Genomic DNA, 19,480 nt, shown 5'->3' with positions numbered 1-19,480 from the left:
GGGTAACTATAATCTGTAATTTTCAGAAACATAGTTGCTCAATGGCTGAAGCTTCCCAAAATAATTTAGCAAGGACAATGACGTCAAGAAAGATACCAAAATGTCTGATGAAAGGTAGAACTGTAAAGTGCAATATGATCAAATATCCTAAGTTGTTATATCAATATATGAAATATATACATAAAGACAGTTTTATATTTGTGTGCAAAATATCATAAACGGAAAGGAGACCCTACTAGTCAACATACAAGAATCTAATAATTTAAGTTATCTATACCTAATAGTTGCTAAAATTAGTTCACAAGAAGATATGTTAGTATACCTATATCCCATCCTAACCATACCCTTCCCATCAATACCCCTAAACTTATCTAAAATAGTTACCCGAGTCTAACTATCACCTTCCATACCCAACTCTACACAACTTAAAACCAGCCCTAAGCAGGTGATAATTATCCATTTTTCAGTGACCAGAGCTAAAAAACTAAAATACCCTTAATGCCAACTGTAGGGAAAGCAGGCATTGTTTTTCTTAGAGTTACTTCCTGCTGAAATGGGATTATGGTGACTCTATGGGATCCTATAGGAAAACAAAAACAAAAACAAAGCAACAGAAAACCTCAAGAGGACTAGCTGTAACATTTGTAGCTAGTCTCTGAGTGGCAGGAGATGCTTGACTGAAGTTCTTATCTAAAGCTCTAACCAGAGTGTTATAAGAAGGTGCAGCATTTCAGATAGCTAGTGTGGAATTGTCTAGAGTAGCATAGTCCTAAACCAGTCTTAGAGTGGTGTTTACTAGCTTACTAGTTCAAAGACAACAAGTTGAATCAAGTGGAGATTTCAAAGATTGCTCTTAAGAAATATTATTGATCATTGTGGAAGACGTAACCATTATTACCAGCACAGAAAGTTTAACTTGAATAGGTTTTCATACCAGGAGATGAGAATTCTGGGAAATATAACAGTAAGGATGAAAATAAATATGAGTGAAATTAGGATATTTGAGAGAGAACAGATTTTAGGCAAATGATAATCACCAGATGCTGTTTTCTTCTGTCTTATACCAATTGGCTTCTTGATATAAGACAGAAACTCTGAATTTTATTTTAATAACATGCTTGAATTTAGAGGAGGAAAGCCAAATCCAATTCCAAAGTCAGCATTTGTTTTACATGAATTGGGACTACCAGAGTACTAGGAAGTAAGGAGATATAAGTTTTTAGGTAGCAGGAGCTTACTAAGAATAGATATTGGTATCATAAGTCAGATTCTTCTTTGTTGGATGGTTCTTTCTGGATAGCTATTCTTTCTTCTTTAGGCATCTACACATCCAATGTCTTTTGGCTTCTTGAAGATGAGTGTTTTCTGCTTTCCTGTAAAGACAAGAATAGAACACTCCCTCTACCTCTGTGAGGTCTCCATACAATTCGTGGGATATACCTATCATTTCTCCTCATCAAGAGGTTTCTTCTGTTCACATCAGATCTTGATCAACTTTGATAGTATCCAAAGCTTTTCTTCTCCTGTAGAAACAAAAGTGAAACCCCTATCCTAACGTAACACATATCCTGGTTTCCATACTGAGGTCAATACATTCTTGAAGTACACCAGCTGATTTAGCTCAGAATGTTTTTCTATTGTCCAATATCTTTCTGTGGCTGTTTTTCCTTTCTCATTAGCAGTAAGAAAGTTTAAGGCTAGTAAAGCTTTATGTAATCTGTTTTTTGGGGGGGTCTTGGTTCCCCCTGCCTGTTTATAGAGCATTTCCTTTAAAGTAGGTTAGATCTTTCAACAACTGCTTGTCCTGTAGGATTGTGTGGTATACCAGTAACATGCTTTATGTTATAATATTTAAAAACTGTTCAAATTTACTGGAGACATATGCTGGAGAATTGTCAGTTTTCATTTGAGCAAGTATACCCATAATAGCCATTACCTATAATAGGTGTGTAATAAAAGAATCAGCCCACATGTGCCTCTTGTATTCTCTTTTCTACCCATTCTAATTCTTTTTCAGCTTCAGCTGATAATTTTCTTGTCCCCTTTTAGGGTCTTTTTCGATTTTTTTTAGATCATGTCCTTCTACTCCAATTATGGTCTGTAGCTGGAAAATCTCTCCTAACAATTTTTGAAGATCATTGAGAGTCTAATATTGATCCTTCCTGAGCTATACATTTTGTGGTCTAATTTTCTGTAGACCTATTTATATCCTAGATAATTAATAAAAATCTCCTCTTTGCATTTTTGGGGGGCAATTTGTAATCCCCAATGAGGTAAGACTTCCTTTACTTCCTCAAGCATTTTTTCTAATGTTGCTGCCTTATAATCAGCCTACAATATATCATCCATATAATGGTAAATTATATATTGTGGAAACTGTTTATGAATTATTTCCAATGTTTTTTGCACAAAATATTGACACAGGGTGAGGCTATTTAACATTCCCTGTGGCAAGATATCTCCTGACTGGCTGAGAATTATTGTACATAGGCACTGTGAAGGCACATTCCTCCTTACCCCTTTCTTGAAAAGTATAATAAGAAACAGTCTTTTAAATCATTAACTATGATAGGCCATTCTTTAGATATCCAAACAGGCTCATCAGTTAGCCACTTTAAGGGTAAGGCTTTTGGTTCTTCTGTTAGTTTGGCGCCTGTATTCTGTTTTTGTACAGACTGTTTTATATAGTTCCTTACAATATTTTTTCCACAACCATGAATTTGTTTATGGTTCATATCTGATACTGGAGGAATGTTAATATGGGTATTCCATGACTTCGATAGAACATGACTCAATAGATTTGTTGCTATACAGTCACATATGGCCTCAGCCTTCCTCTTTGTCTTCCTGGCCCTATACATTCAACCTATCTTATGCTTTGTTTTACCTGAGATAGGGTTCCAATCCCGAAGAACTGAACGTTTACGACCTGCAGAGGCTGACTTGGATACCAAGATTCTTGAGTTTTAATGGTAATGTCCTTTCCTATGTCCAGCAACCATTCAAGTATAATGTTATTTATTTGAACTTTTAATTTAGGTCTTCTATCATTTATAGAAGTCTGCCAAAATATATGTTTTTTTTGTTTCCTCCATGAATGTTTGACTCATCCTCCAAAGTTAATCTGCCATCCAGAGTGGTATGATTTTTTACAACAGACACTGGATTTTCTAATTTTTTAAGGAGGATTGTCCTCCAAAGTGACTGAGAATGACTGAACCACTTTCCACATAGGGGTCTTTGAGAGGCCCCCCCCAAGGAATTTCCAGATGGTAAAGGGTTTCCTTGTTTGTCACTGGTCGATCTACATTCATTGGTCCTTTGCCAAATCTTCTACATAATCCAGAAGATTGGGACCTTCTGTTTGAGTTATTACTAGAAGAAACAGTATTTCTAGGAATGCCTTGTCTTTAATTTCTTCTCAGATGTCCTATTCTACCATAATTAAAATTTTTGGTATTTTTTTTGCTTTTTTATTTTAATTTTAAATAGCTTGTTTTACATGTCAATCCCAGTTCCTTCTCCCTCCCCTCCTCCCGCACTCCCCTTCCCCCCCCCCCCAGCCTCCCACCCTATTGCCAATTTCTTCCACATAGGGGATATCTAGAGTCTGTCATTTCACTCCGGGTAGGGTCCAGGCACTCTCCTAAGAGTCCAGGCTGAGAGAGCATCCCTCTTTGTGCTATGGGCACACAATGACTGTTTGTATTCCAGGGATAGACACTGATCCACAGCTCAGGGCCCCTTAGGTTGCCCAGGCCTTCTCGCTGACACTATTTTGATGTCTTTTCATACCTTTGGAGATTGTTTCTCCTACCTCAGTGTCATAATCATTAGACTCAATATTGGCTGTGTGCAGGATACATTCATCCAATGGAGCAGATCTGATCTTTAAGGGCCAGAACACCTTTTTGTATTGTGAATTAACATTCTCATAAGCTAGAAATTCTATGAGTAGTCACTTAGCTTCTGGATCTGCTACCCCTATTTGTACCATTCTCGTCAATCTTTGCAGAAATTCACTATATTGTTCTTTCAGGTCTTGTAACACCTTAGTATAGGACTCAATTATTTTCCCTAGTTCTTGAATCTTATCCCAAGGCTACTGTATGGCATAGGGACAAGATGTGTTTATCATATGTTGCTTGAGTCTCTGCATCAACACAAAGAACCTCACCATGAATTTTGTCTTGGGGGGCCTTATAACATTTCTTTTGGTCTTGAAGTTCAAGTGACTTTTCCCTCCATAAATCACACCATTCAATTTGAGGCCCAATTTCAAGTACTGCTGAGACTAATTGACCCCAACCATTAGGAGTCACCCTGTATCTTGCTATCCATGACTCTACTAATTGCCTCACATAATGTGAATGCATGCCATAAGAGACTATTGCTTCCTTTATACTTTTTAAATCTTTCATGCATATTGGCTCCCAATGACATTCAACAAATCCTTTTGGGTTATTTTAGTTGCTGGATTTTCAGTAACAGTAACAGCTTAAGCCATAGAGATGACATTATGACCTTTGGTAAATCATCTCTGACTCTGAAAGGTACCGATAATATTAAATCCCTTTCATCCTCTATTGTTTGTACCTCCGCTTCTGGCATATAAATTTTAAGGTTTTCTATGGCCTGTAGTCTAGTCATCATTGTTTCTCTGAGTGTTTGAATTTCCTGGACACTATAAATTTCTAAGGATTTCATTAAATCAGTCAGTTTCTTGTTCTCTTCTTTTATATGATTCCAAAGATTTAGTATTCTCATCCTTAGAGATTATCTGAATGGCATGTAATTGTCTTCCAAAAGCAATGTTTTATCTTCTAGCTTGTCATTAGTCTCAGACATGGAACAAACTTTTGCTGTTAGTATTTCAGTCTTATGCTCTATTTTTTGCATTCTGTTTGTCGAGTCATCAGACATGGAACAATTTTTTTTCTGTTAGCTGGTCAGTTTTATGTGCCATTTTCAATTTTCTGAATCCTTTTTTCCTAATCTCACATTATTTGTAAAGTGTTTTCGATGGTATGAATCCTTTTTACTAAGGTCTCGTTACCAGTCTGTAAAGTCTGTATGATTCCTATAGGTTCCTCATTCTTTGCTCTATTATCAAACCATTTCTTTAAGGATATTATATATATTATTAAGCTAATTGCCACCATGAATAATAAATATGTTCCAGGTAAGTCATAAACCTCTTCCAAAATCCCATCCATATAAGAAACTAAAAGATTTATTTATTTATTTATTTATTTATTTTTTACCTCCTGTATGATAATATTATCTGTCATTGCTCTGGGGTAGTTAATTGTACTTAAGTAGATTCCTGAAACATGCAGATCTGGGTAATTGTTGGCTCATAGGGAATCTTGCAGTCCAGCAAGCAAATCTGAGTGAAAAGAAAAACTACTGCAACTCAAAGCTTTGGGCTACCCACAAATCCACAGCACACAAAAGACACAATGAAGTACTGGCTTTTCCCAGGACAGGCCGCAGAACTGTGCAGAAAACTCAGTGACTGGACCAAATGCAAAAGCCATGGGCTGTACAGCCAGTCACTTGGGTGGTCGCAGGGACATACCCAATCATGCTGGGCACCAAAATGAAGGTAAGGTTGTAATGACTTCGCTAAACCAAAGATAAATGATAAATGGATGTTTATTGGGGAACAATTACACAAAATATGCAAAGAACCGTGAGAGCATTTCCCTGACTATCCTACCGGATTGGCTGACCCATTAAAAACATCGAGGGAAGGAAAGCTTACCTCCTTCCACTTCCATCCCAAAGGGGTGTGGCCACCATTACCAGTTCACAGATGCCTACATAGCTATTCTCTAGATTAATACGGGGCTTAAAATAATGTATTTTATTCTCACTAATAAGGCACATGATGGCAGTGACAACAATGACAAGAATGCTACCTACCAATAAGGTTGTGTCTGTGTGCCATACGTAAGGCTGAGCATCATGTATTACAGATACTTAGTTTACATAGTCTAATTCAAGCCCCACAACCCTTTGAGTAGGCTTGTCTCCTTTTTATGGGTAAGGAAAGAAAGCAAAATAGTCAACATTCTTAAAGTTATGCAAAGACATCAGCACTCTGTGTGTGTGTGTGTATGTACCAATGTGAGGTGTGTGTGTCCATATGTGCCTGTGTCCAGTACTCTGTGTAGCACTATGTACTTATGTATAGCCCTGTGTGTGTATTATACTCTGTGTGTGCACAGATATTTGTATATCTGTGTGATATGTGTGTGTGCCCATATGTGTATATGTTCAGCACTCTGGGTATAGCACTGTGTGTGTGTGGGTAACCCTCTATGTATTTATTATACTGTGTGTATGTGTTCATGTGTGTGTAGCACTAAGTCATTTATGTGTAGCCCCATCTTTGTGTATGATACTGTGTTTATGCATACATGTGTGTACCTGTGGTGTGTGTGTGTGTGTGCCCATATGTGTTTGTGTGTATTCAGCACTCTGTGTGTAGTGCTATGTGTGTGTGAGTAGCCTTCTATGTATTTATTATACTGTGTGTATGCCTACTTCTCCAGCAATAGAGTTAAAGTACCATGTACAGCTTTGTGTGTGTGGGCATGGGTGGGTGGGTGGGTGTTCTGTAGCTAGAACACAAGTTCTCATAAAGGCAAGTACTTCAGCAATGAGGCTGTCCCCCAAGCCTTTCCAAGACAAACGTTAATGTCTACTTGCTTAGAAATTGTCTTAGTCAGTGTTCTGCTGCTGTGAAAAGTCATCATGATCACAGCAACTCGTATAAAGGGAGCATTTAGTGGAACCTGTTACTGTTTCAGAGGTTTAATCCATTATCAGCATGGTGAGTAGCATGGTGAAGCTTGCCGGCACACAGACAGTTCTCCATCCAGATGCACAGGCAGCAGCAATAGGGCTCCTGGGTTTGGCCCTGGTGACCAAGCATTCAAATCTATGGGCCTATAAGAATCATTCTTATTCAAACAACTACAGGAATCGAGCCCATTCCCTGCCCAGTACCTTAATTTTTGAGCATTCTTCTTTTCCTTGGCATTTCCTATTTTTATTTCTTCTCAGCTACCTCTTCCCAGTTACCCAGCCACTCACTCCACAGCCCTGATCGGTGGCTCTTTCTCTTCTCTACCTGTGACTTTGTGAGAACAAATATACTTTTAAAATGTGATAGTGAGTAAGAAAACTAATCTCCTCTAACAAAATAGCATCATTATATTCAGAGTCTGAAAACTCCTGATTCAAATTGCTTAACTCATTGTCACTTGCTTTTAGTACTTAAGAATAACTTGAACTCCATAGTAGGTAGTCTTGGATATTCTATATCCCAACATTTTGTAGCCTTTTTATGCCTTAATAACAGTTTTGTTGTTGTTGTTGTTGTTTTGCGTTTGTTTGTTTTCTCTCATCTCTCATTTTTGCTATAAGACTTTGGTTTATAGCTCAAGGAATAGAATTTTGGTGTTTTGGTTTTTAAAGCCTCTATTCGAGTAATGCTTCCCCCACCTGGGACAGAGAGAGGTGCTGTAGAAATGAATTTTGGTATCTCATTGCACAAGCAGTTGACATCTATAAGAATATGTTCCAAAGTCACGAACAATTGGAACCTGCTGGAGCTAGTGAGGCACTAAAGCCAAAGCCACCTCCTCCCCACCAGGTCACGTGGGTCAGATGAAGCGTGTGAGGAGGGAGGTATAATGCAGGGCCTGTGTCTTCATTTCTCTTCTCCCTGGGGATTTCCCCCAAACACCTCATCTGTTTTCAACTGAACTCTTTGGGCCAGAAATCACAGTCACCACATTCTCTTGAGAGGGGGCTTCGAGCTAAATAGCCGCCAAAGTCAAGGCTTGGGTTGGAATGTTCCCACAGGAAAGTCCTGTGGTGTGTGGGTGGGGGAGGGTAAGAGGGTGGTGTATGCCTGTGTGTTGGGGGGTGGGGTCCAGCACATGCAGTTTACTGGAAGATCATTGAGCTGTTTGTGCTGTTCTTGAGGTAGAAGAATTGTTTAATTAACTTTTTTTTTTTTTTGGTTTTTACGAGACAGGGTTTCTCTGTATTGTCTTGGAGGCTGTAGGTCCAGCCCAGCCTCGAACTCACAGAGATCCGCCTTCCTCTGCCTCCCGAGTGCTGGGATTAAAGGCGTGCGCCACCACCGCCCAGCTTTTTATTTTAAGTGAATTACAGTTTGAGCAACTTTGGCCTTGGCTATAGCAACCCCAGACATGAAGTTCCAGTGTGTGTGGATCTCACTCTCAGCCTGGAAGTCTGGAACACACCAGACAAGCAAACTCACTTTAATTTCTTTTGGGAGGGGTAGGACTCACACTTTTCTTAGGGTAACTTTGGGCAATGTTAATGTTAATATTCAAGATCTGAAAATATGCAGTGATGTGTCCACGTTTGGATCACTGTAAGGAATCATAAGCCCAGGCACTTCTGGAGGCTGGCAGTGTGGATCAGGACACAACAAACACAGGATTGTGGGACGCGCTTCCTCTTAGATGATATCTTCTTTCTAAAAGTTATTCTATTACATTTTATTTATTTATTGTATGTGCATTTGTGTGTCTGTATGCATATGTTCATGTGTGTGTGTGCATGTATATGTGTGTGCATATGCATGGGTGTGTATCTATATGTGTGTATTTGTGTGTTGTGTACATGATTGAGTGTGTGTGTGTGTGTGTGTGTGTGTGTGTGTGAATGTTAAAGGGCACTAGGAAGAGTTGGCTCTTTCCTTCCTATCCAGGTCAGGCTATCAGGCTTGGTAGCAGGTACATTTTGACCCAATGAACCATCAAAGGATAGAAGAAGAATGTTTTTTTATAAACATCATTCCAGAAAACTCCATCCTCATGACCTACAAGGGTCTCGCAAAGGTATCACCTTGGGAACTGGGATTTCAGCAGGTGATTTTTTGGAGACATGCAAACATTCAGACTATAGCAGCATGCAAGATGGGAGATTAACATTTCATTGTGTTGTTCAACAGCTTTCAAGACATAAATGAGGAATTGAAGCAATCTTTATCAAGAGGAGAAAAGAGAAGATCTGTCTTGTAAGAAAGCCTTATTTGTAAAAGGAAGGACTGTATAGAATTAGAGTGGGTAAACTCCCCACACCCTTATGCCTGAGGCTCAGAGGGCTGCTCATCATGGTTACAATATCTGAGACAGGGAGCCCCAGTCACATACGACCTTGGGAAAGGAATCTCCCAAAGGCCATGTTAATGGGAGTAGAGGACTGAGTGTCCTCAGATATGGTTGCCCCTAGTGTTTCTTAGCCCATTTTTCTTACTGCAAGGAAATCCCCAAGGTTGAGTATTCATAAGGAAAGGAGATTTATTTAACTCACAGTTTTGGTGCTGGCACTGGTCAAGTCACCATTGCTGCATAGTGTCTGGTGGGAAGTGTGTACCTGAGGGAGAGAGCACAGAAGCTCAGGAAGATGTTACCAATCAGCATAAAGACCTCCTACTCGTTAGTCCCCACCTCCAAAAGGTCTCATTGCTTACTAAACTATTTCTGTAGAACAAGCTTCTAACACATGAACCTTTGAAAGACAAACTCAAACTAGCAAGGGCCACCCAATACTGTACTGGGTATTCCTTTTGATTTGATTATCCAACCCAATTGTTCTTTGTAGAACAGCCAACTATAGAGAGAATATGCTTCTTATGTCCAGGAAAATGAGATTCAAAGTGGGAGAGGCTAAAGGGTACAAAACAGGTGTCCAAAGCTGCATATTTAGCTTTCAGCAAATATGGAAATTTTGAGGACCTCAGAATTTCTCAGCGAACTTCTTTTTAAGTAGTATGTCTGACCTTTGATTTCATTCACTAGTATATTTTCAGTTAAGAACTTATACCTGGTACATGGTAAGTAATCAACAAATATATGTTGGAAGATTTGAAGTTTTTGCATACATACCATTATTTTATTTTTGGAAGACTGGCAATGTGGACTGATAGTAACTGTTTATAATTTGACATCACTAAAAATAACATGCTGGCAGAATGGCATACCATTCAGTGGGTAAGAGCACTTGTTCTATACTCATGAGGACATGCATTTGAATCCTCAGAGTCCCTGTAAAATGTCATGTGTGCCTGCAAACCCACAACTAGAGAGCAGTGATAGGTGGATCTCGGGAGCTTTCTGGACACCCAGCTTACTCAAGAAAAAGCAAGCCATTAAGGTGGAGATCCAAAATGGAAGACTTCCAGTTTCCTGCTCTGGTTTCCTAGTGTGCACACCTATGTATGCACACTAACGTATGCACCACCCACACAAAATAAAATATAACTTTCTGCCAGATAGGGAATCTCCCATTATCCTTGGACTAAGCAGCCTGAGGCAAGTGAATCTAGACCAGTCTGGATTTGAGACCAGTCTGGGCTACAAAGTAACCTTAGAAGCCAGCAGGAGCAAAATTATGAGTCTATCTTAAATAAAAGAAAATTCCGAGTTCTATGACTTCTCTTGAATTATTAATAATATGTGCCACATAGAAAATATTTAAGGCATGTAATATGCATTTGCACATATCTAAGGCTTCCTAAATCATAATGATCTGGCAATAATCTTTATAATAATCTTCAGCTAGTACATGAGGAGACATATCATTCCCTCAGGACTCCTGGGCTCTGACTCAGGGGAGCAGTCTCCATAACACATTTAGATGAGACTGAATGAGCAAAAGGTTCTGATCCACTAACTTGTGCAGGTGGCTGTTGTTGACAAAGGATCTAAAACACAAATAAACATACATAGCATTTTAGCATTTTACAATTCACCATTTGTTATACTATGAAATAATTTTGAGTTATATTTAGCATTGATCTCATTGGGTTTGATCATTTCTGTTTCAGAAGAGAAGGAACTAAATAGAACCTAAATAGGGTCAGTTTTAGAACATGTTCACAAATTATTGAAAAGCTGTTCCCATCAGCACACCTTTGTGTCATTTCCTTGAATTTGACTTGCTTGTGATTTCTTCAAGCAATAGAAATGTGAAGAATCAAGCAATATACTGACTAAAGTGAGCACATTTTAAAGACATTTGTTCTTGCAGCCCTTAGTTCTTATGGAAAACTTCCAACTCCCCTATAGCTACATTTTCAGAGGGAGCGCAAGCCACCTGGAAAGGCCACATCAGGTACTCTGACAATACAGTGATTATAGGCTTCAGTTACTAATGATAATTCCTGGCATTGAGTTCACATGGCAGGAGCCTTAGACATTGCAGACCAGAGCCCAGCAATTTGCTCTGTGCCTTCTGAGTTCTTCAGCCAGAATGTCTGAACCTAGTAAGCTGGTCGCCATTATGTCCTCTGAGTGACTTGGGTTGTTGGTCAGCAACAGACAGGAGAACCAAGTGTTCTGCGTGAGTTCCATATTTCTAACTGGCTGTGGAAATCTATTATCATTCCTCCAAATAGGTTCTGCTTGGGACTTAGACAAACATCCGATTCTTTTCTGCTTCTATTGCATGTGTTTACTTTTGAGGTAGGGTCTTATCACGTAGACTAGTCTAGCCTAGAACCACCAGTTTTCTAGCCTCTGCCTTTCTTAGTTACATTTCTGTTGCTGTGATAGAACACCATGACTGAGACAACTTATAAAAGAAGTGTTTAATTTGGCTTACAGTTTTAGAGGGTTAGAGTCCATGATGGCAGAGCAAAGGAATGGTGGAGAGTAGACTTCTTGATCTATAACCATGAGGTAGAGTGGGGGGGGGTGTATTCTGAAATGTCAATGTTGCCTCTAGCAATGCGTTCCCTCCAACAAGACAATGCTTCTAATCCTTCCCAGCACTTCCACCAACTGGGGACCCAATAGACAAATATGTGAACCCATGGGGCAGTTCCCGCTCAAACCACCATATTTTCCAATGTTGGGTTGTAGCTTGTGCCACCACACTCAGACATGTCTGCAGTTTTTCTTGTGAGGTTATCCCAGAACACATAGATTTTTGAGTTGGCCAAAACTCAGACATATAATTTAATTTCCTATCTTTCCCTAAGACCTCTATGTGTGATACTGATATAAGTTGGCAGCATGAACTCTTTCTTTCATATTGAACTGCTTATATTGTATCTATTTCTGCCTCCCACGGTCTCAACAAGACAGAAAATTTAAAAGGAGATCATAGAAAAAACAATAGAATTCAATCCCCAAATAAAATTTTAACTCAATGAACAATTTATTATTTACTTAGAAAATCCAAGAATTATGAGAATAAAACTTATGTTTTATATAATCAACCTGTTTTTAACAGATTTTAATAGCACAATGTTTCTTAAGTTTTTCAGAATAACTCATGTTAAAATATCACAAATCCCTCATCAAAAACTATGTTTAAATTATATTGGGGGGATGTTAGGGTGAACATGATCAAAGTACATTGTATAAAATTCTCAGAGCATTAATAAAATATTTTTAAAAACATCAAAACCTATATTTAGTTTCAGCCCACAGCAGTTTCTGTCAGAATTACAATTTTAAAGTCCACTTAGGATTTTCCTTTATTGACTGTACTTTGAAATGGCTGACTTTAGTTTTTCAGAGATTTTTTCCCATTTTGTTTGTTTGTTTGTCTGGGGTGATCTTAGGGGTCTAACCCAGGGCCCCACATTAGCAAACACTGTGTTCCGACCTTCATTCCCACCTCAATCAGCTGTATGTCAGCTATTATAAGGTAGGAAGTTCACCAAGATCCCACTCCACCTTTTAGGAAGTTAAGACCTCAATCTATTTTTCAAAGAATCATTTTTTATAAATATATTTCCATATTCCATAAGCTTACTTTCCTTTTTTTATTTTTATTTTTATTTTCCAGTTTAAATTTAGATAAGAAACGAGGTTGCTACACAAGTTAGTTCCAGGTCCCTCTCCCATTCCCTCCCCTCCTCCCGTGCCCTCCCCCCAACCCCCCCCTTATCCCCTCATTCCCCCAGGGAGGGTGAGGCCCTCCATGGGGGTGTCCATAGTCTGTCATTTCATATAGGGCAGGGCCTAGACCCTTCCCCAAGAGTTCAGGGTGAGAGTGCACCTCACATTGTTCTATGGGAGTCCAAAGTCCATGTGTATACTTGGGATGGGTACTGATCTGCTGCCCAATTTTTAAAGGGAGGAAAGCATATATTTGGATTACAGCCTATAGTACATAACTGAGAGAAGTTGAAGCAGGAACGCAGGCAGGAACTGAAGCAAAGGCCAGAGAGGATGCTGCTTACCGGCTTGCTTCCCCAGGCTTGCCCAGCTCCTAACCTTCCTTCTCTTTCCTTTATTCCTTCCTTCTTTTCTTCCTTCCTTTCCTTCTTTCTTTTGATATTATAATATAATTACAATGTTTCTCCCTTTCATTTTTCTCCCTCCAAACCCTCCCATATACTCCCTTGCTTTCTTTCAAATTCAGGACCTCTTTTTCACTAATTGTTATTACATGCATATTATGTATATACATGTGTATTACTAAAACAACCTGCTTGGTCTGTAGAATGTTACTTGTATGTGTATTTTCAGGGATGATCACATAGTATTGGATAACCAGCTGGTGTGCTTTTCCCTAGACAGGCATTTTGGATTTATTCTTAATACAAACTTATTAAAATTTAATAATTAAATAACTCCAATAATGAAATAAATACCAATTTGAATAAAAAACTTTAGCAAGTAGAGTTTCTACATAACAAAGATGAGGAAAATGACCATATCAGCAGACCTGGATTAGATGTAAAAGAGAGTATTTGACTATTGTCAAAATAATAGTTCACTTCAGGAATTTGTGTTTTGGCTAGCCACTGAAAGGTGCTGAAGAAGGACTCTGCTTTCTACCTCATGGACTTCAGTTTGTCTCTGTTACCAGTCCTTCTCTGAGTTGTTCTTTCTCTTGGATTATTTAAATTCAGAGTCATAGTTTTTTTGTGTAAACGTCTTACAAAGAAAATGGAGACTGTTCTCTGGGCAGCAGCAATATCCCTGACCCTAATAAGACCATGTGTCCCATGCAGCATCTCCATCCAACTCCTGCCTCAGTGCTTTCCTTATGGAACCCAAGGATGCTGATACCCTTAACGTAGCCCTTAACCTGCCATCCCATGTGGCCAGGCAGGAAATGTAAGTTCCTTCTCCTGAGTTGCCACCAGTATCTCTTCCTGTTCTTCCTTATGGACAAGTGGTTGGAACTAATCAGTTGGGACCTCAGAACTGAACTTCCGGTCTGGGACACTAGCAGAAGTGTATAAATATTTAAGATTATTGTTAGTGGAGGGAGCAAGGTATCCTTGGAAAATAAACTCCTGGAATGGCCTGGAAAACTATATACATTAGGCACTCAACATGAGTGTTTTATAGCTGTCTCCATGAGAAAAAGTTACTATTTCTCCAGAATAACTCATTTCTGCTAATGCCTCATAAAGTTCAGACATAAAGCACAAATATTCCCAACAATTATGTGGTATTTCCACAGAAAATGGAATAGGTACAAACTGTACTTTGGCATCTCTGCCTACTCCCAAACCAGTGCACATTTCTGGGACATGTCTGTCCTGGCACCGTGAGCCACTTTCCCGATTAAAATCCCATCTGGCAAGCTGCTGACAATTAGATTTTATAGAGAAAAAGATATTTTCCACAACACATTGAATTCAAGTCAGGAATTAGTATGCCTGTAGGTAGTATAAAAACTAAATTATTCAGAAAGCCATTCATATCTTTAGTGAATTCCAGAATGTACCATAAATTCTGTGCATTGGCAAACTCCAGTGAACAAAGCTTGTAGGAGAATGTTCGTGAACATCAGAGCTATTAGACAGCTGTCCTGAAGCTATTGAGGTGCTCCACAGATGGCATCTCCTTCTACTTTCCAACCTCCTGTAGGCAATCCAAGACATGACTTAAAAGTTACTATGAAATCCATTCCCTCTTCTCCAGCCAAAATTGTTTGAAGAAATGTGAAAATAGCTCACAAGAGCTCATAGGGGTCAAAGGAAAACATTTGTAAGTATCTTCCCGACACCTCAGTCATCTGAGACTCCCCATGGGGCTCCTGCTAGAGAAGAGAACAGTCCTCCCAGGGATAAGAAAGAATGTCTTGAGATGGGTGGATTTAGTGTTAGGAAAAATGCTGCTAGATATTGAATCCACCGAGGAAATACAGATGAGGCCATTGTGTTATTAACCTCTCCAACCTCCCTCCCTGCCTCCTTCCCTCCCTCCCTCCCTCCCTCCTCTCTCTCTCTCTCTCTCTCTCTCTCTCTCTCACACACACACACACACAGAAACAGAGAGAGAGAGAGAGAGAGAGAGAGAGAGAGAGAGAGAGAGAGAGAACTACAGCATTTGACAAATTGACAATGGGGTTATTTCCCAAAACAATGTGCTGTGTATTGATTTGGAAACAGAGCCAGTTTTACTAAATATTAACAAACATAAAAGACACTGTGACATTTCTTTTGACACAAAAAATAAGGATCTTTATTCTTAAATATTTATTGACAGTCCAATATAAATTAAGATGAAATTCTTGAAGACAAAGCTTTTCTTCTACAGTTCATTATTTGGAGGCTACAGGAATTCATGGACACCAAAGCCAGCTCCACAAAAGACACTTGAAGAAATCCTTTAGACTGAAGAAAAAGAACCCCATCCATGGAGGTGCAGGAAGCAGTGAAGCATTCTAGACAGCAGCTCAGCAAATCATCACAAATTCAAATTGACAGAATGACAGAAATTCATACATAATTTCTAGTGATAATGCTGGATATACTTGCTTTCAATTCCTTCATTAAAATGTACAGACCAACAGTTCTAACAAAAAACAAAACAAAACCCATGAACCAGAACTAGAATAGTAAGACCCCGTTTCTGAAGATGCCATGCAGCTTGGTTGCAGAACACGAGGAAGCCACATGATGGAAGCTTCCTCCCTTCTGGCTAGCCTTCACAGTGCCACAAGTGATTGTGTAGGCAGCTTGTGGGGAAAGGCCACAACTTTCTTTCTAAGCTTTGGGCCTTGCCATACCACAATACCAACTCTTTAGGCAAGATATGTTTACCAGTGCAGTCATGCCACAACTGTTATGGAAGTAACCAATTGCTCTGTGTTTGGCTTCAAATTTTACTTCACAGAAGGTAGTTCATGCCAATACTGTGACTCTGGGCAAAGCACACAGCTTGGAAGGTCATAGCACAAGGAGTAAATCTGTGAGTATTGTTTTTTCTAAATGGACATATTGTCAAACTGCTTCTTAAATATTTGCATTTATAGATGTAGACTAGTGATAGTCTTGGACTTCATCAAAGAAATATCTCTTTGCAGAGATTAATGTGGAGGCCCTAGACACCCCCAAAACTATATAAACTACTGTCATTGCTCTGGGTATCCCACTAGAATTTGATGTTGAAGCTATCAACCACACGCTTTGGATACAGAACACAGCGAAATCAAGCTGGAACTTATCTGGAGTCTGCCTTCTTGTGTGCCAGGACCCATAGTATCAGAAGATGTTATATCAGATGCTGAGAGAAAAAAAGTCATCAGCAGCTTTACCCAACTTGTGAACCTTGAGACTACAGACCTACTAGGCAAAAACCAAACTATCCATTGGTGCAATAGTGACATGGATGTAAGGAGATCGACCATCTACTTTTTTATAGGATTTGAGGCCCACCCCCACAAGAAAGGATCCATGAATGGTACTATAAACCTGGTGAAGAGCCAGTGCCTGAGGAGGTCACTGGCATTAAAGGAGAACTTACTACTAATGTTTCAGCAAGGACATGTTGTTAAACTGCCGTCTAATACTCACATCCCCCCCCCAAGCCCGGCGCGGCATATAGACTTCCCTGGAGAAGCGTCTTACAGCTATGGATGGTGGTTAGTGTAGAGGTCCAGAGCTGGTCAGAATGCCAACAATAAGTGATGGCAGAGTGCTCAGCCCTAAACAAGATGCCTGTATCATATTATCCCCCGTGGCTCAGGAAACATGGAAGAAAGGATGACAATAACGTAAGAGTCAGAGGATAAGATGGTGTGCTGCAAAAGCTATCTCCTAGACATGGCACTGCCTTTGCACTCATGAGCTCACATATCTGTGGTATCCTACACAAGACCTGCACAAGGTTGGGCCCATTTTATCAGGAAAGAGGAAGAAGTCCATGATGCCCAGCCCTTCCTGAGAAACAGTTGGCAATTAATGGTACTGGGGACAAGTTTCAGCCAAAGACAAGTAGTCCATGTTCTTGGAAATAACATCTCATGCATAAAAAATGGAAACTTCCACTTATGAAAGACACTGTAAACAGAGTTAAAATACAAGTCATAGAATCAGGAGACAGATATTTGATTCCCAAGAGATAAATAGGTATCAAATATCACACATTAAATATATATTGTTTATTATAATTTAAAAATACATAGGATTGAAATGCAAACAATGTCAAAATGGATGTTTCATAGTGCTATTCTTAACATAAAAAGCATTATGCAATCTAACAAAATAATAGATAAGTAAATGAAGAATATGGATGATATAACTCACAAAAAAGCATAATAAGCAAAAAGTACACATTGAAACTGAGAGTGACAGCAATTTCCCACATTACATTGTCTGAGTTAGTACATGCGAAGATGGGATTAGGAATTTTTACAATGAAAACTATACTGTGACCTTTAAACAGTTTCCGTTTTTAGATCCAGTAACTTCATTTTGAGGAATTTGTCTTAAGAAAGATTGTTATGAAAGATACAGATATATTAAAAGACAGAATTACATTAGATCAAGTTTCACAGGTGTTAACTGGTTTTATTTGTGGTTCTAGAATTAAAACAAAGTACAGATCAAAATGGCTGAGAATGCTTCACTCTATGACATGTGTTCGAAGCACACGCAGAGAAAATAAAGAGATGTACAGGAATTTAGATGTGTACAGACAGTCCTGGTGCCTACAGCTTGCACCTGGCTTATTTGCACTAGTTTGAATAGTGGTGCTTATGACTGGCTGAGACGTGGCTATTCGGTACAAAAGTAGATATATTATAGTCTGTTTATATATAAAGTTGTGTTACAATTCAATATGCAGAGCTACACGAAACAGTTCATGTTAACAGGAAGATAGAAGGTAGATGGGAAGAGAGATAATTAATAAATGGGTGGTTAATAGACAGACAGACAGATGATAACTAGATAGAGAATGTTTTTGTAAAAATATCCTTTGCTATCTACTTTATAATAATAAAAGAGCATTATTTTTTAAATAACACAAAATGATATATGATAGAATACTATATACAATTATACGTGATAGAATACTAAATGGCCTTAAGCATCTTATATCACAATATTAAGTATAAAAACACAAAATGGCATCAAGAACCATGGCATCAAAAACCAGATGAAGTAGATTTATTTTCCCAAATAATGTGATTACATGAAATTTATTTTTATTACTTTCTGAATTTCTCGGCATAGTAATGTATTAATTTTATTATGACAATCAAAGGGACCATAACAAAAGAATATATTTTGAAGTAAAATATGTACTACTTAACAGAGTTAACTTAAGTATAAAATTCTTAGGTTCCAAAATTATAATAAATCTATGTCACATACCTAGAGGATGTATGGAGTCAGCTGTTACTACTTACTCTTTCTAAAGTACTGGAGAGGGACACAGTTGCCAAGACCACAGACAATATCTGAACCCCAGTCTCCTCCCAGATTCTCCTCCTGGGCTCAGCCAGTTTGCTTCCTGTTTATAACCCAGTGATGACTCAACAATTGATTACTTTTCAAAATCAGAGTCATAGAAACAATTTAAAAACTGATGTTACGGACTGTCATTACCCCCAAATCACCACTCTCAAAAGAAAAAAAAAGTACTACATTTGTAACTAAAAACATGTATGGGAAGAAAAACATCTTTTTATTAAAAGCAGCAGAATTTTCCCAGGGACAGATTGTATATGCTCTAGTGAATATATTTAATTATTAACGCAAAGGCCCCTGGTCATTTACTCCCAAATGGTCGCTGAACGTTCTGTGCTGGAGGGTTAACAAGGCTAAGTTAGACAACAACAACCAGAGGCCATAAGTCCTGGAGTCAATGAAGCTTAAGGCCTACTCCAGGGGCCAGTGTTAATCAGAAAAGCACACGGCCCTAAGCCTGCCATTAGAGAGCAGAGTCCCTGGATGGCTTTGGTTCAATGAGGAGAGAGGAGCAGACTTCTGGGACCAGCAGCCGTCACATGGGAATCATAAAAACGAATGTGTCCTCAGGTACAGGGCTTACCACCCTAACACGGTGGGAAGCAGGACAGAGAGGAGTGGTGACCATTGACGGTTTCTGAGCTGGAGCCTCTGGAGGACTTAGCAGGGAAGTCTACTGTTCACACTCAGTGTGCTCCTTTAGTGAACTCCTCCCACCCACCACACCTCCACTAGTTCTGCCTTGGGTAACGTCATCGC

At 39.0% G+C, this 19,480-nt stretch overlaps 1 long non-coding RNA gene across 2 annotated transcripts; it reads right to left on the bottom strand.

The window, feature by feature from the left end:
• Positions 1-7,022: 7,022 nt before the first annotated feature.
• Positions 7,023-18,733, bottom strand: LOC121136774. Of its 2 annotated transcripts, none has more exons than XR_005873899.1 (3): positions 18,661-18,733; positions 9,364-9,426; positions 7,023-7,147 (listed from the first exon to the last, which is right to left on the bottom strand). It is a non-coding gene; the product is annotated as an uncharacterized LOC121136774 (long non-coding RNA). The 2 variants fall into 2 exon arrangements; XR_005873900.1 differs by having other exon boundaries at positions 18,626-18,727.
• Between the last annotated feature and the right edge of the window lie 747 nt (positions 18,734-19,480).

The sequence above is a fragment of the Mesocricetus auratus genome, unplaced genomic scaffold (genome assembly GCF_017639785.1).
Source record: "Mesocricetus auratus isolate SY011 unplaced genomic scaffold, BCM_Maur_2.0 Super-Scaffold_100676, whole genome shotgun sequence".
NCBI lineage: Eukaryota > Metazoa > Chordata > Mammalia > Rodentia > Cricetidae > Mesocricetus > Mesocricetus auratus.
The sequence above is the reverse complement of the archived record's forward strand: the minus strand, read 5'-3'. Positions and strand labels throughout refer to the sequence as shown.